Raw genomic sequence first — 27131 nt, 5'->3', positions numbered from 1 at the left:
CTTATATGGCAAGCCAAATGATGCTAAGGATGCATTTTAAAAATGCCTTGTTAGCTTCCTCAGCCTTTTAACATAGTACCGCCTGCTATAAGTGTCCTATGCAAAAGGATATCCTCTTTCAGCACTGGCTTGAGAGGACAACACAGAGGGGCAGGTCCTGAAGCCCTAAGGCCAAGAATCTGAGTTTGCTCAGAATCTCCAGGAACAGTGTGCTGGCCAGCAAAATGTTGGTGACTCAAAGACTTTCTGAATACCAAGCTCTCTTCCTAATATTAAGCATCCTAATTAGACATGCACAGATCTGTGGTTTTGGACTACAGTTCCCAGAATTCCTCAGGCAACTATGGTACAGTAGTTTAAAAACACACACACACATCTGTGCATGTCTATTCCTGAGAACTCTCAAGAGTTTTATTACTTTTGTCTACAGTGGCCATTTGTACTATTTTACAGTCCTATTATTTAAAGGCCTGTCAGAACAATCATCTGTCTGAAGGGTACCCTTTATTTGAAGGGCTGCCCAATTTAATGGCTTAGACAGAGTACTGTATTTGGTCTCCCAAAAATACCAGATTTTGGAGTGATTTTATCAGCATTTTTTTCTGCTGTCTTGCTTAACTAAGTGCTTTTTTTCTGTGTGACTTTTCTGTGCTTTTTAATTTCTTTCAGCATGCTTTATTTTTAATCTCACTTTATTCTAGGGGGTGGAGATGAGTCCTACAACACTTCCTGTTGAAATTCACATCCACTGTCAGAATCTCCCAGTGGAAAACTTTCAGTTAAGGTTGTGACTAGCACACAAATAATTGAAAAAGAAAGGAAAAAGTAGCTCCAGAAGAGACAATTCAGCAAGTGGATTTGTTAAATATTTTAAAGGATTTCTGAGATTCCCTAGAGTGAAACAGTTTACCAGCATTCATGACCAAATTTTCTTGTGCTTCTTTTTTTGTGGTTATATGGTATTTTAAAACCATTGACAGTTGTATACTTTTAGCTTTTGTGAACCATCTTGGGTTCCCTGTGGGGAGAAAGGTGGAATATAAATAATATAAACAAATAAACAAATTCTTCATGACTAAGCAGTAGAAAGGGGCAGGACGTTTTGCCTCATCTGCAAAAATCCTCACTTTGCTTTAACAATAAAGTCCTAAATGTGATTGTTAGTCCCAAATAGAGTAGACCAATCGAATTAATGGGATTTATATATGTGCTGACTGAACATTCAGCAGCTTATTCAAAGTGCCTATTCCAATTTGGGACTAGCAACTGGATTTAGCAGCTGAATGTTAGGAAGAGAGGAAGAACAGAGATTTCAAAGCTGCATATCTTTATGTAACACCGAGGCAGCAGAATTAATAGCTCCCTAAGGGTGCCCTTCTCACAGATTTCACCCCATAGTGATTTCTAATTAAATTATATTTATTATTTTTACCTTTGCATCTCCACATATAAATTAAGACATGCAAAATTGTGCACCTTGTTTGGATCTGAGATAGTCCCCTCTAGCCATCTGATCACATCTGGTTTTGAAAAAGGATGGATGTGGTCCTCAGATGCCTGGGGTGTATATAAAATGGAGTAGGGTGGTCCCCAGACCCTCTGCAGTTGCCCACCCCTGAATCAACAATTTGGTGTCTGCATTTTTAACTAAATTTAAACTAAACAACACACACACCTATGGGATTTTCACATATGAAATAAAACAGACACCTGAAACACTACTATGATACAATGGGCTAAAACTCTGAAATACTATAGGGTATATTTGCCACTGAGAAATTTAATTTCTGTTGGCTGCCAACGAGCCATGGATGAAGTTCCATTTCTGGCATCCTTCTGCAGAAACTCAAAAAATTCACCACACACCATACAGTATGCTCAGAAACTCACCACACTCCTATGTACGAGATCTTCATTCTTAATAGGCTGCTTTAAAATAATTCAAGGTTGGAAATATACTTTTTATTACTAAAGCACCGACCTTCCAAAACCTCATTTTTCATCACTGCAGCCAGTTAGAGAAGAACAAGAGTAGCATTTACTGAGAGAAAGGAAAACAAACAGGGTTTTTTTTAAAAAGGACTATGAATTTTGAAGGGAGAGTAGGAGCAAAAGATTCTGCAGCATAGTGAAATAATAACGTTTCAAAAAGGATGGTCATCTGTTGAATGATGATAAGCTCAGACAAAGGTTCAGCCACACTGCAGCAACAGTGAAGATTATCACAATGCCCGTACTTTAACAACTGGCTCAGTAGAACGAACTAACTATGAAAACAGTTATGCTAAACAAATTGTTTAGTCCTATGTTTTGTATATCCAGCAGGTTAATATATGCAATTGTTCACTAGAGCTTAGCACACCCAGACAATTTAAAATTGTTCACTGCAGCATCTGTGTCTACTTTAAATAAACTTTTTTTTTACCCTGTGGTTGTTGAGTGGTTTTCTGTTCTTATTAGACTGGCTTATGTTTGGCCTTTGGCTTGCTTTTATTTTTAAATTAGACGTGTAATGTGAACATGGTTTATTGTATTTATTTCTGGAACATTTTACTATTGGGATGCGGGTGATTTTTATAGAGGAAGTTCACGCAGCAATTAATAGAAGGAAGCCTTTGACCAATGTCACAGGCCACAGAGAACTCAGAAAATCTAGTTATGTGCCCTTGGATTTAGCAGCTGAATCTTAGGAAGAGAGGAAGAACAGGGTCTTCAAAGCTGCCTGTCTATATGTACAGAGAGATACATCCATAAACATACAAGTAAGTGTTTTAATGTTATTGGTCTTGCTATACTTCACTGAATTGGTGCTTGCCAATAGTCATTCTTTCTCTCCCCAACTCATCCCAATTTAAAATTTTTTTGATAGATAATAAATATATATACTGATAGTTCTGTTCAAAATGCAGAAACAACTTTCAGAATCTGCTTGCACAATCTTTGTCAGACCTGATTGTTGGCATTCATAGAAGGCAGAGATTAGCACTCTCCTTTCTCACATACGGATGTTCAAGGACTTTTTGGAGAGAACTATGGAGGGACTTGGTGGCGCTGTGGATTAAACCGCTGAAGCCTCTGTGCTGCAGGGTCAGAAGACCTGCAGTCGTAATATCTAATCCACGTGACGGAGTGAGCCCCTGTCACTTGTCCCAGCTCCCACCAACCTAGCAGTTCAAAAGCATGCAAAATGCAAAAATGCGAGTAGATAAATAGGTACCACCTGGGTGGGAAGGTAAATGGTGTTCCGTGTCTAGTTGCGCTGGCCACGTGACCACGGAGGATTGTCTGCGGACAAACGCTAGCTGTATGGGTTGGAAACGGAAATGAGCACCGCCACCTAGAGTCGGACATGACTGGACAAAATTGTCAAGGGGAACCTTTTTATGGAGTTCAGATTCTTCTAAGGGACATTTTGCTGTTTGATTATTAACTTAAGAGCTCTAAACTTCTAGACTAATTAAAGAAAAAAAATTTCCAGTTCTAAATCTAATTATATTTAAACTCTGTACAGTCTTACAGTGTAGGTTTGCTCAAAAGTAAGCAAACGCTAAACTCTATCTGTTTGAAGAGAAAGACCATGCTGCTAGATGTTTCTGCACTATCACAGTATTTTGTTTCACCCTTCCAAAATACCCCATAACTGTGCAGAGTTATCAACATCAGAAGTTGAACTAAAAGCCGGTTATTGCCACCCTTCTGTTGTTTTCTTACTCCAGAGTGGGTGCAAAGCCGTCCCTCACCCTCATTTCTCAGGTGTCCCTCTTTTCTACTGCAATAATCTAATAGCTCCCCTTTCCCCCTGTTTCTCTGTCCTACAGATTTTCTTGTGCATCCCATCGATGCTTCCTTGTCCTCTCTGCCCCTGCTGATGTAGAGTCTATCTCACCAGGCTGCTGAAATAATAAAACTGAGAAAAAAAACCACTGGGAAAGAACAGTGAACATAAGAGCCATACTGAATTAGACCAAAGGGATGTCTTGTTCGGCAACCTTTTCCCCCCACAGTGGGCAACCAGATGCCTATGAGAATTGTGCAAGCAGGAGATTAACACACTAGCATTCTCCTTCTGCTGTTAAAAACTAACAATTTGGATTCAGCAGATTTGAGGAATTACTCTCCAATGTCAAACTTGACATTTTTGGAAATATGCTGGAGCAGATTGCTGTTTCAGCTCTGAGCAGTTTTGATTATATTGATTAATGGGTTCAAATTACAAGAAAGGAAATGTTGCCTAAACTTTAAGAAGAACTTCACAGTAAGAGCCAATCAACAGCGGAATGGACCACTTCAGAGGTTGGTGAGCTCTTTTTCATTGGAACTTCCTAAACAGTGCTTGGGTGGCCAGCTGCCAGAGATACTTTCCCCCTGAATTTCCCGGTTTGACAGTTTTAGAGGACGTAGCCGTGTTAGTCTGTGCTAGCACGTTCAACCAAAACAAAAGAAAAATTATAAATAAGACAAAAATGTGGTGGCACCTTAAGGACAGAGGTCTGAGGAAGTGGACTTGTCCATGAAAACTCACATTACAATATAGCAGTTCGTTTTTAAGGTGCCACAATGTTTTTGTCTTTTTTATTTTTCTTTTGTTTATGTTGGATCTGCTTCACCAGGGGGTTGGACTCAGTGACCCTTGGGTCCCTTTCAGTGCTACCATCCTATCACTGTGTGATTATCTGGATCTTGGCATCTAACTTGGCGACTGGATTCAGACAGCCTTGGCCTCCCTGGCAGACAACTTTTGACGGGACAGAAGTACCATCCTTTATTTTTCATCATTAGCGTTTGTTACCATCAGCTGGGGCCACATTATCAAATACTGATCAACCCCACAGAGTGATTCTTAGGATAAAGTGGGGAGAAGGAGAGCCATGTGTGTTGTCTTGAGTTCATTGAGCTCAAAGTTGACTCAGCCTTCTATCCTTCTGAGGTCAGTAAAATGAGTACCCAGCTAGCTGGGGGGGGGGGGGGGGCAACAGGATACCCTGTTTCCCTGAAAAAAAGACCTAACCTGAAATAAGCCTTAGTATTTTTCAGGATGCTCATAGTATAAGCCCTACCCAAAAAAACAAAAACAAACCCTAGTTAAGTGAAACCCCACCCTCCACCATTGTGCAGCAACCAGATGATGACATGACTGTAAAATAAAACATCCCCTGAAAATGTCAGGGATACTGTACAATGGATTTCCTAGATTGGCAGAAGGGTGGTTTTATTGTCTCTCAAATCCCTTGCAACTCTTATTACTCTGTTGTTTTAACCAGATAAACCACTGGTCATGGGGAGACATGAGAATAAGAAAAATCCTGCTGGACCACATCAAAGGCCACCCAGAACCTCCGGGAAAGGCACGAGCAAGATCAGTAATGGGTGACCTAAGCACAGTTATGCACTCCAAGCCACACCTAAGCATGGCATACTGTTGTTCTCCAGGAGCTGCTATGCAGAGTAAAGCTCTTGTTAGGATGATTGTATGATCTCTAGCACTGAAACTGTTTCTCAAATACCAGTTGCTCGGTAATATAAGCAAGAGGGTACTATTGTAGTTCAGTCCTGCATGTATTCATATCTTGGTTCCCACTGGCACCCGGTTGACCACTGTGAGAAGAGAATGTTTTGGTCTGATCCAGCAGGGCTTTTAAAAATGTTCTTATGCTGTCTATGATTTTGGAGGTAGTTATACAGACAAAATGGCTGGCAGCCATGGTGTTTTATGTCTGATGCCATGGCACAGAACAAATTTATAGAGATGATCCCATTATCAACAGCATCAGTTTAGAACAGAGATATCTTAGCTTAGCTGCACATCAATGCATAGCAGCAATGGGCAATCATCTTGTGATTTAGTGCCGATTATAGAGGTTGGCTTAAGGGCTGGCATTCAGCCAGTGCTTGATAGTTCCATCATTGAAAGTGGGCACACAGACATAGTCCAAGAGTACCAAGCCATACAGTTCACAGCATAGGACACTCAAAGCTGTCATCACAATTAAAGTCCCTTGTTTTCTGTCTGTCCGTTTCCCTCCCGCTGTGTGTATGTTTACTGTACAACTCTGTTGTTCTATAAAGTTTTAATTACAGTCCTGTTCCAAGATTTATTTTTATGTTCAGAAGCATTTCCTTCCTTCGTCTTTTGTGTGACTTATTCTTCTCTATTGGATTTTGTTTTGGCATTTCCACACAATAGAAGGAATTGGTTGTATAATGCACTGAAAAGGAACAGGATAGATAATGCCTCACTTATCACTGGACTGGCAATTGTGTCTCTGCAAGGAAAGACGCCAATCAAACTAGACAAGAGTTAACATTCAGTCAGAACCTGCTTCAGGCATCACCTTGCAATTGCACGTAAGGAACTAACTCACATTATTGAATGTTTGGGATTAGAAGCAGTGTCCATACTCAAAGCAATTCAGGGTGCGACTACACAGCAAGGAAAATGCAAAGTCACTCACTGTGAAGTCATACTGAAGAATTTGGGTTTCTCTGGCTCTGTCTGCATTAACTGGCCACCCAGGTAAAGGAGGAAATTCACTGACAGCCTTGTTTGCACTTTATTAATGTAGCTCTCTTATAGCCCTGGGGGTATGGTTACAGAAGTACTACCTAATAAGCTGTAAATGAGTGATGTGGCTGTTTCCTTGTCTTGTTTCCTCCTCTGGTTATCTATTTTCTTTCGGGGGGGGGGGTTAGCTGTCCTAGTGAAACAGCACTGGCACCTAGCTGGGTTTTTTCCCCAAGAAGAAGTAATTATTTGCAAAGATCCAGTCTTTCTGGGCTGATTCATTGCTCCCACACCCAGCCAGTATGTAATCAAGTCAATACTAGCACACATTTTTCTGAAGTAGTTCAAGTGATCACACCGCTTGAACTGATGTGAATAGATCCATTTGTTAATAAAGAAGAAGCTCCAGTGGTGTAGGGAAAAACTATGGATGAAGAGGAGTCTGGACTGATTCTTATTTCCTTTTGCATCATGTGGTCAATGTAAAAATATGCAAATCAGATAATTCCAATCCTGTAGCATTTCCCACATGTTTTGCCTATGTAGTTGTATCCTCAATCATGCGGATAAGCAATTCAGCTTCTTCCCTGCCTTGGCAACCCCTCACAGAATACAAGCAGATGGCATGAGGTATATTTGAGTCCCATTTTTCTCCTTCACTTGCCTTATTTTTGTATTATAATTTTCATACATCTTGCAAAGCATATTTTTCAATTAATTTCAGACTGCAAAATGTTTGTAATTTCATAAGATTTTTCCCAATGCCAACTTTTAACAAACTTTTGTATAGTAATCTTAGCTTCTAGGTAGTGTTCTTAACTATTTTGCAATACTTCTTGCAAAGTAGACATATACATACCAGATAACATAAGTCCCCTACTAGCAGTTTCTTAAGAAGTAGACACATTAATCTGTTTTAGCAAATTGGCAAAATTAAAGGGGAATAAAGGTGGGCGAGGACAAATATTGCATTATCTTAAAAGCTACCAGTGTTTCACTGTGAGTTTTTGTGACTCAAAACCCACTCCTTCAAACATAGTACTGGTACTATGACCTCTCTATTTATATGTATTCCTGTGATGGTGGTGGTGGGGAGGCAATAGACAAAGTGACAGTGCACCCTTAACACAGGAATGGGACTATTACAATGTTAATTACTTAAAACTGCAGGCCACTGATAAGCTTTATGCTAAGCAGATTAGACGGTTGGTCACAGAAATGATAAAAGTTGTTTCTGGAAAAGAATCAGAGCATGTCAAAGGAGAAAACTCTTTTATAGGCATATTATAGAAATCTGGGTTATAAATATAGTGTGCAAAGAGCCTTTAATTTTCACGTTGGCCCTTAACAATTTACTAGAATTTGTCGATGTAGCTAATTTCCACTGTCTTCCTCTCCAACCTGTCTTTGTAATTTCTTTTTTCTTTGAGATCCATAATAGACTGTCCAGGGAGGCTGAAGAATTCTGAAACTGGCTGTTTCTGTGTTGCTGTTCCTGATGCCAGATCTGTGTCCATTCATACTTTTATTCCAAGATTGTCCGGCATAACAAAATTTACATGTTTTGTAACTTGATGTATAGCCTACTTAAGCTATTGTTTCTGCCTCTCCTTATGTTTCTAGTGCTTGCTTTGCCTTTGTGGCACATCATGTTAGTCTGGATTATGGTAAACAATGGTGGGAAACTAGTAACATCTGTACAGGATCATCTTTATGACAATAATACTTGAAACAACACAAACTCCCTTGTATACCATAAGGGAGGTTTCAATTTATCTCCCACCTTTCCCCCGATGAGCTGAAAGGACCGCACTGCCCATAAGCATTAAGTTCCTGGACAGTAGCTTGAACAGGTATATGGTTTACCTGCCTGCAGTTTTCTTCACTATGCTGATATACAGTAATTATGTTTAAAATGAAGTAAATGTTTTACATTTAGCATCCATACTTGTAACATTAATAAATGAGTTCCATATAACTCCATGTCCTCTTTGATATGTTTTGGTGAAACATCTCCTCTGAAGATGCCAGCCACAGAGACTGGTGAGACGTTAAAAAGAAAAACCTCCAGAACATGGCCAAACAGCCTGAAAAACCTACAACAATGATGTAGGTTTTACTGGTTTTAGTTTGAACATACAGGTAATGCAGTATGTAACAAGTAATTCAAATCATTAATTTGAAATATGTTCACTGTTTAATTCAAACATAGATGGGATACATCCTTCTGTTCCTATGGATCAGTTCTTGTCAAAGACAAGCATTATCAGTCATACAAATGTATCTTTATAAACTTTTTTGGCAGAAGATTAGGAGTGGTATTTCTTAATCACAAAAATTCTGACATTTATATGGGCACTGAAAAATCAGAGTGATGGTATTATTGTGTCAATGCACGAAATAAAAAGGCCACAGGTAGGCTGCCTCAATGCACATTTACTAAGTGGTAAGTACTCCTTCAGTGAGTTTGCACCCAGGTAAGTGGTCATATGGTCAACCTGATATTGGGCTCTTGTAGATTATTTCTTCATAAAGCAGATTGATAAGTATATACTGCAGGTAGTTTGTGAATGTTTAATCTTGCATTCCTTGTGCTGGAAGTTCAGAGAGGAAGATTGTCCATCTGGATTTACAAAGGAAAGATTGGAAAAAGAATTAAAATTATTGGGAAGAAACTTTAAAATTGCTTTTGGAGGTAGAATTTGTGTGTGGGCTTGAAGGAATATGTCCTATTTGGAAATAGTATACACTAATATTCTGAGACTTACAGAGAAATTACAAATGTGGGAACCTATTAATAAATACTATTACAGAGCACTTCATGAGAGAATGTAGGTGTGAGGAGGTGTTTATAGATGATGACCTATGCAGTTTTCTTTCAGTCTCACCCACATGGATGCCCTGACTTGGAGAGAGAAATTAATTACAGCTGTGTGGGTGAGAAGGAAAAGAGAATGATTCTAAACTGTATGTCTTTGTAAGGTGAGCTCATGCATAGTGGAATCATAGAATAATGAACTTCAAAGAGGCCTGTAAGGTCATTGAGTCCAAGCCCTGTTCAACATAGGAATCCAGATCAAAGTATATCTGACAAATGGTTGTCTAATTTTCTCTTGAATGCTTCTAGTGTTGCAGCACTCACTACCTCTCAAGGCACCATGTTTCCCTTCCTGTATTGCTCTAACATGAAGTTTTTCCTGATATTCAACTGAAATCTGACTTCCTGCAACTTGAGCCCATTATTACTTGTCCCACACTCTGAGATGATCAAGAAGAGATCCTACCCCTCCTCTATTTGAAAAGTGCTATCATATCTCCTCTCAATCTTTTTTTCCTCAAGGCTAAACATGCCGAGTTCTTTCAGTCTTTCCTCACAGGGCTTGGTTTCCAACCTCCTGATGATCCTTGTTGGCCTCCTCTGAACTTGTTCCAGTTTGTCAGTCCTCTTCTTCTAATAGTATTTCCAATACACTTGTGTGCCACTGTCAAAACAAATGCCCCTAGGCATATCAAGAAGTTGTAAAGCCCAGTTTACACATGCAATCCAATCTTATGGTATTTTCCTGGGCAGTACTGCTTGTTCAAACCATAAGTAGGAGTTGCCATGTTTGATTATTCCATTAAAAAATAATAGGAATCAAAAACATCTTGCATTTAGAACACTAGTGTCTAGGAGATGGGTTATCCCAACTTCTTCCCTGGAATGGGATTTTCCCCCCCTATATGCATTGTGCTACTTTGAAACAATGTCTATTTCTAAAGAGGTGCCCATGTTATTCTGAAATGGTATAGTCCAACTGAAGCACCACTACTTGTTTCTTTTCGGTATAAAAACTCTGATGGGGCTGTTGTTTTGGGGTAGCTTTTAACAGCCAAAGTTAATCCAGCATGGACTCTGCTAAGTCAATATAATATATGACATGTTACAGTGTGCTAGTTTAGTTGCTTATTTTGTAGTACACCGGACTGGCATGTCTTCCTCTCCAGGATAAGGCTATACTTTTAACATCTTCATTCCAAGCAGATAGTTAGCAGCTGATGTTTATCTGTCATTGAATGCACAAAGAAATAAATTTTTGGTTATCTAATAAATATTAAATGTGTCAGTTCCCTGCCTCTGTGAATGTGCGCGATAATAAATTTAGAAGATGACTACACCCGCTGTTTAGCCCACTATTTGGAGTGTTTGCAGGGGTGGGCTGGTGCTCTCTTAAAAACAGTGATCAGAGGAGGTCTTTGCTAGAGCACATCAGTCTGCCCCTACAGTGTTCCTACCCACAACTTTCTGGTCCTTGTCTTTTTTTTAATTTTTTTTTTAACAAGGGATGACAAAAAGGAAAAGGGGAATTGAGGTTAAATGGGAAGAGGAGAAACAATAACATACAGTACTAACGTCCATTCTATACATATTGCCATATCAAAATTCCAAATTAGTCTTTTTACTATTTTCTGCCTTCCAAGTTTAAGTTCTCATTTCAATATATGCTCTTCATACGCTGCCTGTTGACTCAGTCCATTTATAGAATAAGTCCCATCTTTCTGTTGCCTTTTGTAAAGGACAGTCCTTCATCACTTCTGATAAAATGTCCATTTCCGCTGTTTCCCATATCTCCTCTATAAGATCTTCTTGTTTCGGTACCATCGGACTTTTCCGATTTTTGGCATAGAGAATTCTGGCTGCAGTAACTATGTATATAACTATATATTCCTTTGTCTTATCTATGTTATCAGATATCATAATCAATAAAAACAGTTCTGGGATTAATGGCACCTTACAAAGCAATATTTGTTGCAACATAGCGTGTACTCTTTTCCAATACTGTTTCGCTACTCTACATGACCACCACATATGATAATAGCTCCCCACTTGTGCTTCACATTTCCAACACACATTTGATACATCTGTATACATCTTCGACAGTTTTTCTGGAGTCATATGCCACGTATAAAACATCTTGTATGTATTCTCCTTAAAATTAACCGATCTTGTAAGCTTTATATTATTTTGCCGTATTTTCGACCACTGATCAACATCAATATTATGCCCTATGTTTTGTGCCCACTTAATCATACATTCTTTAACCATTTCATCTTGCATTTTAATTTCTAACAGATAGTTATACATTTTCTTAACAATTTTGTCTTTTGAACCTAATAAAAGCTTATCAAACATCGTTTGTTCTGAGTAGAAACCTATTTTGTCTTTTATATATCTAGATACCTTTCTGGTCCTTGTCAAGGGGTTTCTATTTTTCTGGTGCAGGTAGGATTGCTCTGATTTGGATTGGTTCCGGTATGTGTGAAGTGATTTAATAAGCAAGTGGTTTTGGCTGTAGGCAGTTTCTTGACTGGCCCTTTAAGAGAAGCCGCCTTTGGTCCTTTTTAAGGAGAAAGGTGGAATAAAAATATTTTAAGTTAATTAAATACAAAGAAAAGATTTTTTTAAATTCTTTTAATTATTGATGCGAGTGCTTCAGTAATAACTTATACACTCATTTTTTCAATTCCCCTGCCAAGCAAGGGAAGTGATTAATTTGCCAATACTGTATCCTGAAGTAGCTCACTTATTAAGCCACTTCACAATATTGAGAGGAGCCATTTCTGTGTGAAAAGTCCGGCTTGATTAGATCATTCTAATCAAGCCTGAACATTCTGCAATCCTAAACAGATTTACCTGGCCATATGTTTAACTCTGAATACAAATGCTTAGGACAGTGCTATTATTTTATTTTAGAAAGCACTCAATTTCAGCTTACAAAGGCTGAACTATGTAAGAAGATACAGAACAAGTATTAAACAATGTACAAAGAGCCCGGAGGCAGATTAAAGCCTAAAATTCTCTGTGGCTGAACAGGCTTACTGCTGCCGTTGGAAAATTTCCTTTTGGGAACTACACCTCCAAAAGTCCTCAGCCACTATGGCCTATGGCATTTGAATTATAGGAGTTATACATAGTCCAGAATAAGGCCCTTTCCTTAAGCCCTTCTATTTTGCAAGAAAATAAGTGACAGAATACAAACAGTTATCCTATTCAGAAGGTCTCACCCAATTCAAGGAAGCCTGTTCCTTTACTTGTCTTCCTGAAAACTCCTAGAAGATAAGGCCATCAATGACTATTTATCCAGATGGGCGTACAGTTCCTCCAGAGTAAGAGGCAACATACATCTTTTCCAGCAGGCAATTAAGATAAACCATAAACAAACAAATAAATGTATGGTGGCACTCTTTAAAATTAGCATACTGATTCCAGCAGCCCCGCAAAAAACATTTACTAGACCACTAAAAGTAAAGCTCGTCAATTCACAATCTGCCTTGTCGCCGTAACTCGAAAACGAGGCACATAACAAGGTCAAAATAAACAAAACATCACGAACAGGCGAGCTGTGGAGTCTTGCTGGATCCTTCGTTCGGCTGAATACTGCAGAGCCTGGAACTTTTACGTCACAATTTCATGCATGTTTACTCACAAGTGAGCCCCACTCCGTTCTATGCAGCTTACTCCCAGGTAAATATAGGCAACCTAACTACACACTGAGGCTATAGCTATATCAGTGGTCGCTAGACTCCTTTGGCTTATGTTTCTTAACAGGGCTTTTCTTCAGGTGCCGCTGAGGAGGCAGAAGAAGCGCAGGAGGGACTGCCAACTTCAGTACTGTAGGTATATAAAATGCCGCCTTCTTTCTCCTCACATCCACGAGACTTCCCTCCTCCTCCTTCCCCGCGGGACAGACACCGGGTTCAACCACCAGGCGGCCCCGCCTCGTCTGTGATCTCAGCGGGGGGAGAAAGAGAGAAGGAAACCTCCTCCTCCTGGCCGGGCAGAGCCGGAGCCCGAGCCCAACCCGGCCCTGCCTGGGGCCTGGTCGCCTCCCCTCGCCTCGCCTCCCTTCCCCCTCACGGCTCTCCCACCCCCATCTCGCTGGCTTTCATTTTCCCCCTCACAGGCACTTCCTGTGCTGGGCCGGGTAAGGGCCCAGTCGGGCGGAGCGGGGTTGTTTTTGCTGCTGCTCCTGCCATCGCCACCGCTACCACCGCTGCTGCTTCTCTGGAGTTAAAGGTACCGGGGGAAGGGGGGGGCTCGTAACGACTGCATGGGAGGGCCTCTTTTGTGCGCCCCCCCCCCCCAAAAAGTGGCGACGAGTAGCCGCCCTGAGGTGTTGAAAGTCGACCGGGAGCGGCAGGGCGTGGGGGAGAGAGAAGGCACTGAAGAAACGACCCGTCGGGGAAGAGGTGGGAGCGGCTCTTGGACCGAACTGGCCGTGGTGACTGAGGGCTTCTATGGACGGCTTCCTTCCTGTCCGCCGCCGCCACTCTCGGGAGTTCAGGCGGGGGGGGGGGGAGAGGATTAGGCGGCGGCCGTTGGTGCTCCTCACATTGCTGGAGGGTGAAGTCATCGTAGCCATTGTCTCCCCTTAGCTCCCCGGCTGGGCCGCCACTGGGGCGGAGACCGGCAACAAACCGTGGGGTCCGTCTTGTTCTTCGGAGTCGCTGGGTAAATTCCCCCAGACAAGCTCGGAGAGAATGAAAGCCTTCCATCGACATGGGGGAGGAGGAGGAGGAGGAGGGGGCGCAGTATGGGGAGAAGGAACTCGTGGGTGGGAGCGGGATAATCTCCCTTTATCATTCCCAATCCTAAATAAGTTTTCGGGGTGGGGGTAGGGCTTCTCAGTACCTTTGGGGTTACCGCCACCCCTGCCTCAAAACAGCCTTACGGCAGCGTTTGTAATCGGCTGCCCTCTTTTAAAGCAAAGTCTCAACCTGAAAAAGCTACGGAAAATGTAAACAAACAAACCCCCAAAGTCGGTCTTCTGGTAATGGTACAGATTTTTTCTCCTTTTCCTTCCCCCCCCCTTTTATAAAAATTGAAGTTTCGTCTTGTAAAATAGAGAAATTTAGAAAGATTCATAGCCCACACTAAAAGGAAATCCACTCCCAAGGGAAAGGGGAAAAACTTTCCACATCAACCCACAAATCGTAATTCGGGGCGAGACTGTAGCAGCCTGTTCTTGCTTGAAGGGCGGTAGTGGTAGGTCGTCCCCCTCAGATTACAACTTTTGGAGTCAGAGTTTTAATACAGTATTTCTTCTTCCCTCAGCCGCTACATTTTGGGAAGGTTGCAGTAACTTTGTACAGTAGTCTTAAATTTAGTCCGTTTGGAAAAGTAGCCAGAGGTTAAGTCGAAATATTTTAAAGATTTTCTTGAATTGTACAGTAACGTTTCAATGGAGAAATAATTAAACAACGATTTCTGTTTCTTTGAGCACTTTAAAAGGGAACTACTACAGCACAGTAAGTCACTGAAGTCTCTGCATAGTTGCCTGGAATGACTGTGTGCCTATTCAGGTGACCATAGTGGTTGAAAAGTGACTATTGAGTGCAGTCTAGCTGGCTAGCACAAACGCTATTTAATATTAATCCCTGAGAGTTATGTAGGCATCAGAAGTGTTTTTAAAAAGCTTAGCTCTAATAAAGGAAGAGAACCATTCCTCGTCCAATGAAATGCATGTGGTGTCAGCATTAAGTAATGTGGCATTTCCCCTCCTACATCCATGAACCTTGGTTGATGTGCTTGAGTTAACTTGTTAGTTTCTTAAATAGAAAGTCAAAAATTTAAAGGAGTATCTGCAACAACAAGGCTGGAATGCTGCTGTTTGTGAAGCAGGGGAGGGGCACTTGCAATAGTTTTAATTTCTACCACAGTTCACCCTTATTTTTATGTGCACTTTGCAGCTTTAAAATTGCTAGGTTATATCAGCTCTTCAACATATGGTCATAGTTACTGAGAAGAGAGTTGCAAAAAGTGGGTGTTTGTGGAGGGAATTGCAGCTCCTGGAATCAAGTTTTATTATTTCTTTTTCCCTTTTGCAGGACTGAATGCTAAATCACATATAACAAAAAGTCTTGTGGTACCTATAAGACTAACACATTTTATGTAGAATAAACTTTTAGCATCATAGCTGGTGGTTATAGTCCATAAAAGTTTATAACAAAACTTGATAGTAACCTAGTACAGTGGTGCCTCGCTTAACGTTTGCTTCGTTTAACGTTTTTTTCGCTTAACATTTATTTTTTCAGAGGCAGATTGTGCTTCGTATAACGTTTTTCCCTATGGGCGATTTTCGCATAGCGTTTTTGGGACCATGCTTCGCTTAACGTTTTTGGTTTTAGGTCCCCTGCTTCGCTTAACGTTTTTTTTTTTTGTTTTCAATTTAAAAAGTGTCTTAGAAGGGTCCAAAACGGTTCTAAATGCTTGGATTCGTTAGAGGACCCCTTAAGTCATGTGCAAACCTGATTTGGCTTTGATCTGACTTTTCGTTAATTTTTTGTGAATTTTTGTTTTTTGGCCCATAGGAACCAATGGACCTGTCAAAATCTGACAGCTCCATGCTTTCCTATGGGGGAGAAAACAATTTACAAAAAATTAACGAAAGTTCAGATCAAAGCCAAATCAGGTTTGCACACAACTTAGGGGGTCCTCTAACGAACCCAAGAATTTAGAACAGTTGCTGAGTCTTCATTAATTTTTTGTGAATTTTTTCTTCCCCCATAGGAAATAATGGAGCTGTCAGATTTTGACAGCTGTCCAAAGTTGGGGGAAAAAAATTCACCATTAATTAACGAAAAGTCAGATCAAAGCCAAATTAACTTTTGCATCCGTTTTAGAGGGTGCAGAAGCTAATCCAAGCACTTAAAACCATTTTTGACCCTTTTATGACACACTTAATTTTGCAAAAATTGACTTCGCAAAGCCATTGAAACCTATTGAGTCAGCTACAATACATTCCAATGGAGGATACATTGTATCGTTTAACGATGTTTCCTATGGATTTTTTCGCTTAAGGACGGCAATCCGTGCCTATTGGAACGGATTAACCGGTTTCCAATGCATCTCTATGGGAAATGGTGTTTCGCATAAAGTTTTTTTCGCATAAGGTTTTTTTTTTGGAACCAATTAAAAACGTTATGCGAGGCACCACTGTAGTCTTAAAGATGCCACAAGAGTTTTCATCGATTGTGCTGCAGTGAACTAACAGCCCTGAAAACAAATCATGAATGCAGTTATAGAAGTATTTGGACTTTCCTCAGTTGTTCTGGTAAAAGTGTGCCATCTCTGAAGCAGTAGTTATAGAATTTAGAAGACAGAGTATTCCAAGGCAGATGAATGATGCCATTCATGTGTTGCCTCCTCCGTTCAGGCCATTAAGTGTAAGGTAGCCAGTCTTTAAATCTGGAAGTTTTTGCTCTATTCTAATGGTTCAGATGTGATGGTATCTCTGTTTGAACTGAAGACAGGACAGATAGACCGTCATGTGTTTAGAGGTGAAGGGTCTAGAGGCAATGGTTGTTCCAACTTCTTAGTTAAGATGGTAAACTTAACTATTTCTTAATCTTGATGTAGGTTTGTAGTCACACGTGTTGTACAGTATTTGGAATCAGAAATTTGTGATCCAAGATCATTGGCTGGTGGTTTGAGGATGACTCTTACAAGCAGTCTCTAGATTTTGTGTCTGACAAAAAGTTTTCACAGGAGGGTTGCTGATGTCCTTTGGAAGATGCTCTCAGTTTGCTAACAGTAGGTGGTAATAATCATGTGCTGTCAAGTCAATTCTGACATACGGCAGTGCATTTCAGGGTTTTCCAGGTAGACAGTACTGTATTCACAAATGGTATACCATTCTCTCCTTCTGAGAGTGCCCTAGGGCTCTGTGTGTGTTCTGTGCTGTCCAGTTGGAACTGACATAGAGACCCTTCTAGGGCTTTCAAGTGAGATATTTAAGAAGTGATTTTACCAGTTTTGCTCCCCCAGTGAGTTTCCATGGCCAAATGGGGATTCAAACCCTGTTCTCCAGAGTCCTAGTCTGTCAGTTCTTACCTGCTATACAACACTGGGAATCTGAGACTGGGTAGTTTTCGCTAATTGCTTTGTTGTAATTTGGAGATGCATTCAAATTAAATTTCTTTTATTTGTATAAGTGTTTAAAATAGCATTTTAAAGTCCTTGCAATAAAAGCAGAAGGCCTAGTGTTTGGGTCCTACTCACTTTACCCAGTGTAATTATTTTAAAACATTAATTGATTCTTTCATTTATCAAAGAAATAACTCAGATGAGCATAGATCCTTTGTGTGTTTTGCCCTTATAATTTTGGGACCAGAACCTTTGCTTTATTGCTTTGGGGAAGGCATTAGATATAGAATGCAAAAAAGAATATGTAACCAAATTGCTTTGGAATATACTGGTTTGATTTAGAAAAGCAAACAATATTTGCTCATGTTATTCATGGAAATTTTGTTATTCATAATGGAGCTAATTTTACTTTTTATTTTGTCTATATTTCAGCTTCAAGATTATTTTTCATGTTATGAGACAAAGATGTAATTCAACAAATGACTGACTGCATTAGAAGTTTTACCATGACTTTTTGAGGTTCCTTTGCTGACTAGCACATGGAGTTTGACTTCCTTCAAGGTACTAAGACTCTGGTTTCATTACACTAATTATTCTTCCATAAATGCATGTATCGTTTTCTATATAGAAAATACAGGAGCTGAAGTTTCTCATGTATTCTTCACGGTTGTGGTTCTTCCAACATATGAATGTTACTCAGGCTTTTAAATCTACCTCTTGTTTGGTCTTCTTCCAGCTCTTTCTTCTGTTTTCCATCAGTTTCAGTAAGTAACAATTTTGAGAAGCTTTTATACTAATTTACGGTAGCAAGTGCCCTGTTTAATATTTATGCACATGTGGAACTCCAGCTGAGAAAGTTGCTGCTGCAGTTTGTTAGGGTGCTCTTTGCAGGTGACCAAGCTCATGATTGCCTCCTCGTTAGGCATTGGACTTCTTCCTTTTTTAAAATCCAGCTCCCAGAATTCCAGAAATTTTTCCAACCAGAGTTGTGTTAGCTGTAGCCCCCCAAAAAAAAAAAAAAAAAAAAAGAAAAAAGCAAGTCCTCAAAGCAAGCCCTGGCAAATCTCCCTCTGGAGCCACCATTTGCCTTAAGGAGAAGGAAATGAGTGGGAACTGTGCAGGATTAGGGGATCGAATCTCTGCTCATTAGGCTCTGTAAAAGGTGTAGCTCAAAAAGGTTTTCGTCCCCTAATTTCTTGCAGCTCCCATGGAGGTTAGCTACTCCCATCCATTTCCTTTTTATTCATGCTTCAGAGGCAGGACTCTGTGAAGCTCAGAGGACTTTGATGACTTGGCTACAGCTACCAGAATTCTGGCTGAGGAAATTCCTGGTGAATTGGGAGCTCTAGTCATTTTCTGTATCCATCTAAAATACTTATGTTCTACCTTTATCTTTAAAAAGATCCGAATTGGTTTATAGTATTAAAAAAGAAACGGTATTGAAAGCTAAAAACAATACATTATTACAGTATTTAAAAGAATTAAATATTAAAACAGGAGATAAAATTTCTGATTTAATGAAGTGGTTAAATAATCAAACCACTTAAAGATATCAGCAAATTGAACACTTCTTCTGCTCCTTGGTGGAGGAGCAGGGTAAGTGGGAAAAATTAAGACTATAATAAACCATCACTGATGGGCTGCAGGCAGTTTCATGACCAGCCCTTCAGACAAGGTGAAATTTTCAAATATTTTTAAAATAAGTGATATAGTGAATCAGCGATGGTCTACTAGAGCAGTGGTCCTCAACCTTTTCCAAACCGCGGACTGGTTGGGGGTGTGGGATCCGTGTGTAGGGAGGCAGGGGCACCCTTCTCGGGGGTGGGCGTGGCGCACTCGGGTGGGTGTGGTGGACTCAGGCGCATGCACGGGTGCACTCGCGGGTGTGCAGGGTGCACTCGCAAGCATGCACTGATGGGTCTGGCGGGTGAGCGGGGTGCGCTCGTGTGCATGTGTGGGTGAGCGGTGCACCTGTGTATGCTGGTGGGCGTGCGATGGGAGTGCATGCGGGGGACAGGAGATCTGTCTCTGTGGCCCGGTCCTACGAAGGCCATTGACTGGCAGTGGGCTGCAGACCAGGAGTTGGGGACACCTGTACTAGAGTCTTAAAAAATAGCTATATCATGTCCTTCCTTTAGATATAAAGTATTGCTCTGAGGAGGAGCTCAACAAGAAGATTGGAAAAGGTCTCTTAGCTAAAGGAACTAGCAAAAGCTTAGCTATTGCTGACTTTCTTGTATGTTTCCTTAATAAACATTTCTGGATGGCTATTCAACAATAATATAAAAGCTGCTATAACAAATTCTTCCTGGCTTTTAACAGGGGTTCAGAGTTTGAGCCTTTCTTTTTGAAAACTGTCTGTCAGTATCATGGGCACCTTGCTGTTGGCCCTGTGGGTATTAAGGCTCATTGAAAAAGTAAGCTTGCTTTAAAACTAAAGCTCCTGTTCCATTCCTTCAATAATAGTTCATTTTTGAGGATAAACTAGTTATGCCCTGAAGGTTCTTGGAGAGGGAGAGAAAGGGGGGGAAAGATTTGATATAATTGCACAGCAAAAGCTGCATAAGTCTACTGAAGAAAGTAACATTTGAGACTGGTTAATGTAGATGAGGTGAAAATTTATTTCAACTATTTGCTCACACCAGTAGAAGCCATGTACAGGCATACGTTGGTTTATGAACACCTCGTTTAACGTAATTTTCAGTTTACAAACTGAAATCTGTTGAAAACAATGCCTTATGGTTCCCCCCTTTTTTTGGTTTGCAAATAATGTAACTCCAGAATGCATTGTGCCTGGAGGTTTGTAGTGCCGCCCCCATACCTATAGCAATGCACATTTCGGTTTATTAAATTTTCGCATTATGTAACATTCCGGAGAACTCATTAATTGTATAAACCAAGGTACTACATTTTAAACTAATGATGTGGAACTCTGCTTTACAGTATTTGTATGATAGCCTAATGTAGTTTCAATTTACGAACAGAATTATCTGTATTATATACATAAACATATTATTTTATTTTTCATCAGACTGGCTCTTCTCCCTGGAAGCACAGTGGGGAATCAAACTTCCAACCTCTGGCGTCTCAGCCAGATCTATAAATCACTGAGTTATCAGTTTAATAGTAGCTAAAATTATTTTGTGTTCTGTATCGAACTGATCTATTTTCATGTAAAAAGTATTCAGTTTTACAGTTGTAAAGGAAGTTGTAAGAGAGGTTGTAGTTATTTAATATTCTAAGGCTATCTGCAGCTCAAAGACACATAGTTATCTCTGAACAGATGGCCACCTGATTTTGTAAAAACCTTAGAAAGCAGGATAAGTGCACAAAGTTCCAAAATGATTTCCCCATACCTGGACTGTCTATATTACTCATTCAGTTCTTCAATAAAAGTCCATTTTATGAATGTGGGATTTTGTGCTTCTGTATCCACAATTCAAAACACAAGGAAATGGCCTGATATTGTTGTACAATATTGTGCCTGTGCTGCTAGCAGGAAAAAGGATGCCACATTTTCCATAGCAAAGGGTAGCCTGAATGTTGACGATCCCCATTTCAGTCAGGATAGTCTACAGCAGTGGTCCCCAACCTTTTCGCATCTGCGGACCAGTTGTGGGGGCATGGCATGCTTGCAAGGGGGTAGCACACCCGCAGGGGGTAGTGCATGCATGCGTGTGGTGGTGCTCGTGGGGCCCCCACTTGCGTGCAGCATGCTTGCAGGGGGTGGCGCGCGCTCATGCGTATGTGCACAGTGGCACTCACAGGGGGGCAGGAGATCTGTGTCCACGGCCCATTCGTGCCCAGGTCACGGACTGAGGGTTGGGGACCCCTGCTCTAGGTACTATTCCTTGGAGACACAAAATAATCAAAATACTTAGAAGAAATTGTAGTGAAGGGGTTGGGGTGTTTGAAAGGCTAGTGTAGTCTACATCCCATTTTATTGCAAATCTCCCATTCTTGCAAGCCTCCCTACATGGAAATTGAAAAAAGAAATTAGGAGGTTCCCCCCCTTCCAGGCATCTGTGGGCTGCAAAAGGAGCCCCCACAGGCAGCACTTGTGTCACGTTGGCCACCCCTGATTTTAACCCATGAAAACAATACAGTGGTGCCTTGCTTGACGACGTTAATCCGTTCCAGTGAAATCGCTGTTAAGCGAAATCGTCAAGCAAATTAAAAAAAAAAACCACTGAAATGCATTGAAAACCCTTCAATGTGTTCCAATGGGCTAAATATCTCCTCGTAAAGCGAAGATCCTCCACGGGGCGGCTATTTTCCAGTGCCTGTATAGCGAGGAATCCGTCCTAAAGCACAGCGTGGAGCCATTTTGCACAGCAGGCGACCATTTTAGAGCCGTCGACCAGCTGTTTGAAAATCGTCATCTAGCAAAAAAATTGGTTCCCGAAGCAGGGGACCGATCATCATGAAGCGAATTTTTCCTATTACAACATCGTTTTGCAATTGCAAAAGCGATCGCAAAAACCTCATCATCAAGCAATTTCGTCGTTTAACAAGGTAATCATTAAGCGAGGCACCACTGTATTTCAAAGTGCATCCTTATCCCTTGTTTCTTCTAGCTTCTTTATCTCCCTGAATCTTTTCTTGATTCTGACATCTTTCTCTCCATCTTCTCTGCATTATTCTTTGTTTTTAACTTCTAACTCTTACAGTGCTATTACAGTTCATATTATTAAACTAGATCAAATATGTACTTATACAATAAATGCAGATATTTCTCCAAAACTAATGTATATTGAATGAAACGTAAAAAAGTAATCTGACAGGTTGTTCTTGGCTACATCAGAACGTGTTCCTCCATGCACGTTTGTAAGTTGCTAGGAATCTTTGCGACTCCCACATATGCAGTGGGGCACTTTTTTAGTGATATGAAGAAGTGGCACAGAAATGTAGGTGAGGGAACTGCTGTGCCTCCTGCTGGTATGAGGGCTCCCAGACCTGTAATTCTGCCTGGGGGGAATTCCCACTAAATTATAGGAATAAGTGTTCCTTAATTCTGAAAATAACAACTCTGCACATATTTCCACTTATTTGAGGTGTAGGAAAATAATTTATGTTTCATGAAATATAGGAACAGATACTGTACTATGGAAGATGGTTGATGAAGTACAGTTGGTAGTCTTGTCAAAGAACCAATATAATCTTTTAATTATAATTTTGTACTTAATGTGCTTAATGAAGATGTGTAAAAGATGAGAATTAAATGAATTCTGTACATTTTTGCTTAAATTGCTGATGATAGAAAGAGCTTTGTGAAGAACATAAGATGAACATGGTCTGTAAATAAGTCCACAGAAACATACTACTTACCTAAACAAATTGTTGTTCTGTGCTGTCAAGCCGCAACCCCATGAATGAGCAATCTGCAAAATGTACTGTCCTCAACTGTCCTGATCAGCTTTTGTAAACTCAGACCTGTCGCTTCCTAGAAAAATAGAACCATTAAGTTGGAAGTTGCCTCTAAAGCCATCGAGTCCAACTCCACACTCAGTGCAGGAATACAAATCAAAGGATATCTGCCAGGTGGTTGTCTAAATTTCTCTTGAATGCCTTCGGTTTTGGAGCACTCACTATCCCTTGAGGCAATTAGTTCTACGTATTGCTGTACTGCTCTTAACAATTAGGACGTTTTTCCTGATATTCATTCAAAATCTGGCTTCCTGTAACTTGAGCCTGTTGTTGCGTGTCCTGCACTCAGGGATGATTGAGAAGAGATCCTGCCTCTCCTCTGTATGACAGCCTTTGAACTACAGTGGTGCGTCACAAGACGAAGGACTCGCGGGACAACACTCTCGCAAGACAATTGTTTTTTACTATTGCTATGGTGCCTCGCAAGACAGTTTCTTCTATGGCCATGCTTTGCAAGATGGTCCCCCCCCCAAGACTGATGCCTCACAAGCCGAATACATTTCATTCATCTTGCGAGATTCCCATAGGGAACCTCACAAGATGATTTTTTTTCACAAGAAAGCGATTCTTGCAGAACGAATTACATTTGTCTTGCGAGGCACCACTGTAACTGAAAAGTGCTATCATATCGCCCTTCATTCTTCTTTTCTGAAGGCTACACATGTCCAGTTCTTTTAGTCTTTCCTCATAAGGCTTGGTTTCTAGCCCCCTGAACATCCTTGTTTCCCTTCTCTGAACTTGTTTCTATTTGTTGGCATCCTTCAGTACTCAGGATGTGCCCTAACCAGTGCTGATTAGAGGGGAACTAGTACCTCACAGGATTTGGAGACTATACTTCTGTTAATACAGCCTAAAATAGCATTTGCCTTTTTTGTAGCCACATCACACTGTTGGCTCATATTCAGCTTGTGATCTACAATGACTCCCAAGATGCTTCTCACTCATAGTATTGCTGAGCCCGGTATCCCCCAATCTTATAACATGTGTTTGGTTTTTTTCCCTAGGTGCAGTACTTTGCACTTATCTCTGTTATCATTCTGTTGTTTTCATCCTAGTGCTCAAGCCTATCTAGATCATTTTGAATTTTGTTTCTGCCTTCCAGAGTGTTAGCTATTCCTCCCAATTTTGTGTATCTGTAAATTTGATTAACATTCCCTGTATCCCTTGATCCAGGTCATTAATGAAAATATTGACTAGCACTGGGCCCAGGACTGAACCTTGGGGTACCCTGCTTGTTACCTCCTCCCAGTTTGACGTTAATCTTCACTCATGATTCTCTAACGAACCGTGTATGCACCTGACAGTTGTTATATCCAGCCCACACCTAGTTAACTTGATAATCAGAATATAATGGGGCACTTTGTCAAAGGTTTTTGCTGAAGTCAAGATAAACTATGTCTACAGCATTCCCTCTGTCTATCAAGGAGGTTACCCAATCAAAAAATGAGACCAAATTAGTCTGGCAGGATTTGTTCTTGAAAAATCTGTGTTGGCTTCTAATTATGACTTCTTTGTTTTCTATATTTTTGCATAGTGACTGCTTTATAATCTGTTCCAGAATTTTGCCTGGGATTGATGTCAGGCTGACTGCTCTGTAGTTCCCAGGTTCCTCCTTTTCGTAGATAGGGACAACATCAGCCCTCCTCCAGTTGTCTGGCACCTCACCCATTTCCCATGATTTTAAGAAAATAATGGATAGTGGTTCTGAGAATTCCTCAGCCAGTTCCTTCAGTACTTTTGGATGCAGTTCATCTGGCCATGGAGATTTGAATCATTCAAGGTGATTCCTGTAGGGAATAAATCCATCTTATATTTTGTATTCTTACTTTCCTGCTGCCTTCAGCTTTTGCCAGCATTTTTGTCTTTTCCAGAGAATCTTGCCTTCTCATGATACGCCCAAAGTATGACAGCCTTAGTTTCATCATTTTTGCCTCAGTGATAGTTGAGGCATGATTTGCTCTAGGACCCACTTGTTTGGCTTTCTAGTAGTCCAGGGTATCTGCAAACAGATTAGAGAATGTTGTATAAAAGTAGTATGGTAGTAGTCTGTATTATTGAAGTGTTTGTCTTTTGCTTTTAACAGAAACAAAGACAACAATAAGCCTAAGCAATCAGCTACAAAAGAATTGGGCTATAGTTTTTCTGTTAGCATAACTATTATTAATTTTTTGGAAGTATGCCAACATAACATTTGGTCATTGAATCATGCTTTTGTTTTAATGCTTAACTATCATGGAAGTGATAGAGATGGTTGGACAGTGTCATTGAAGCTACCATCATGAATTTGACCAAATTCCGGGAGGCAGTGGAAGACAGGAGGGCCTGGCATGCTCTGGTCCATGGGGTCATGAGGAGTCGGACACGACTTAATGATTTAAAAAAAACACAACATCATGGAAGTGCACTAATAGACATGTCTGTTTGTGCTCAGATGCTCTGCAGGACACAAAAAACAACATCTATGTACTGCTATATTTTGTGGAAGTATTAACAGAAGATTAGACATTGGTTTGCTGTTAGAATCACACTGAAACTAGGTTTTCAGTTAAAGTTCAATAACTAAACATTTATATGCATTTGTTAATTTCATGACACCTACTCTTTAAAAAAAGCTGTTCTGGGTGTTGAAATTATAGTCTCTATGGAACTATGATTTCTGACTTTATGTGTTATTTAAAGTGTATAATTTTGCTGGGTTTGTATATTGCCCCATTTTTCTCCCTTCACAGTCCCCCTCCAGCCACATGTTTTTGTCTTTTTGAAATAATATAGGGAACTTAGAAAGGTCTAAGGCAGCAATGGCAAATCTATGGCACACGTACCACAGCTGGCACGCAGAGCCCTTTCTGCGGTCATGCAAGCCATAACTTGCCAGATCACTTCCCCCCGCAGCCAAACCTTAGGAGGCAGCTGCAGCCACGGTACTGGTGCTTCAACAGGCGGCGGGCCAGGATCCGGAGTGGGGTCTGGAGGCACCTCCGTGCCCGGGATTCCCCCTTTCACTGTCACTTCCAGTTCCGCCACTTCCATTCCTCCGTGGCCACCTCAGTTAGCTAGTTTGTCCCCCCCCCCCCAGTTTGGGCAGTTGGGCCCCAAAAGGTTGGCCACACTGATCTAAGGTCTACCCCCATCTACCACATCACCTTTGATGTAGGTTTCTGTTGGAAACAACAGAACAAATTTTTTTCCAAATTTTTTTTACAGTTTGCTAAACAAGCTTATTTGATTTAGCATACTGTATTTGGTTTAAATGTTTATATTCAACCACATTCAAAGATTTATGGGAAATTAGTTTCTTGGAATATTTTTAATAAGGCAAAGAGAATTGTGTGTACTTCCCTTATGTTTACCAAAAAATTACTATACCTCAAAGAACACTATTTTTAGTATACATAAATATAGATACATATATGTCTTATATCGACTGTTTCTTTTGCTGAGGTATAACTATAGTACCTTCATTTTTACTCACTCATCCTCTGCATTACTTTTCAGTTCCATTTCAAGTTGAGAAAAATCTGATTCAGTACAACTAGTTGAACATTCTGTTTCACTAAAGGATGGATGTGAGCCTGTGGGCACAGGCAACTTTATCACATTTTGTCCTGAGTACTTGTACTTGTGATTGATTGAGAAGCAAGTGAGTTTGCAAAATAGGAACAAGGTTAGCCATTTTGTGCTTTTGTTAATCTAATGTGCTTTTTTGTATTTGGTGAGCTGAAAGATTTCCAAATCCTTTTTACAAGAAGCTGCTGTTAGTGGAATGTTTAGAATCCTTATTGCAATTCTGGACAACAGTCAGGTGTTGCAGTATCCTTTTTACCACATGAGAAGAGACGTATTCTCTGTTGCTTGTCTATTAATGTCATTGCTCCACGTTTTTTCTTTAGCACAGTACTCTGCAATGTAAGTCATAACAGTTGTTGCATCAGTACTGTATTAGGCTCTGGTACATTCTTAACTACATGCATATTTATATCAAAATAATAATAATAATAGTGTGCTGTCAAATCAATTCAGACATCCCTTCTCAGGGTTTTCTAGTTAGAGAGTTCACAGAAATATTTAACCATTTTCTTCTGGGGGCACCCCAGGACTGTGCATTTTGCTTAACGCCACACAGACTGCTTCTTAAAAGCAGAAGGTAATTCTTGTGTTAGATGTTATCCTTCAGGGTAAGGATCCAGAAGGCTTACTGTAACATGAACTGGATGAGAACAGAACTCTGATCGAATAGTAAACACTTGTTTTACTACTCCTACTACTTTTTTGGATAGAGGTGAAGAAAGCAAAATA

The 27131-nt window shown here is 40.4% G+C and overlaps 1 protein-coding gene and 1 long non-coding RNA gene across 10 annotated transcripts in view; one reads left to right on the top strand and one right to left on the bottom strand.

Moving 5' to 3' along the window:
- Positions 1 to 7757: 7757 nt before the first annotated feature.
- Positions 7758 to 11859, bottom strand: LOC110074799 (uncharacterized). The gene is made up of 2 exons (XR_002299844.3): positions 11724 to 11859; positions 7758 to 9125 (listed from the first exon to the last, which is right to left on the bottom strand). It is a non-coding gene; the product is annotated as an uncharacterized LOC110074799 (long non-coding RNA).
- Positions 11860 to 12935: 1076 nt separating this feature from the next.
- The window catches only part of RNF19A (ring finger protein 19A, RBR E3 ubiquitin protein ligase), a 53369-nt gene continuing 39173 nt past the window's right edge, over positions 12936 to 27131 (top strand). For 2 of the 9 annotated variants that reach the window (XM_020785396.3, XM_072999190.2), the window contains exons 1-2: positions 13447 to 13559; positions 17841 to 17969. The gene's annotated coding sequence lies outside the window, so the exon portion shown is untranslated. Of the gene's footprint in view, positions 13008 to 13071; positions 13157 to 13446; positions 13560 to 13604; positions 13733 to 17840; positions 17970 to 18144; positions 18173 to 20439; positions 21924 to 21944; positions 26500 to 27131 lie in introns of those variants that run through there. The other 7 variants (XM_078393615.1, XM_078393618.1, XM_072999189.2 and 4 more) reach the window with 7 other exon arrangements.

This window comes from Pogona vitticeps, chromosome 4, assembly GCF_051106095.1.
Source record: "Pogona vitticeps strain Pit_001003342236 chromosome 4, PviZW2.1, whole genome shotgun sequence".
Taxonomy (NCBI): Eukaryota; Metazoa; Chordata; class Lepidosauria; order Squamata; family Agamidae; genus Pogona; species Pogona vitticeps.
This window is presented reverse-complemented; position numbering and strand designations above follow the sequence as displayed.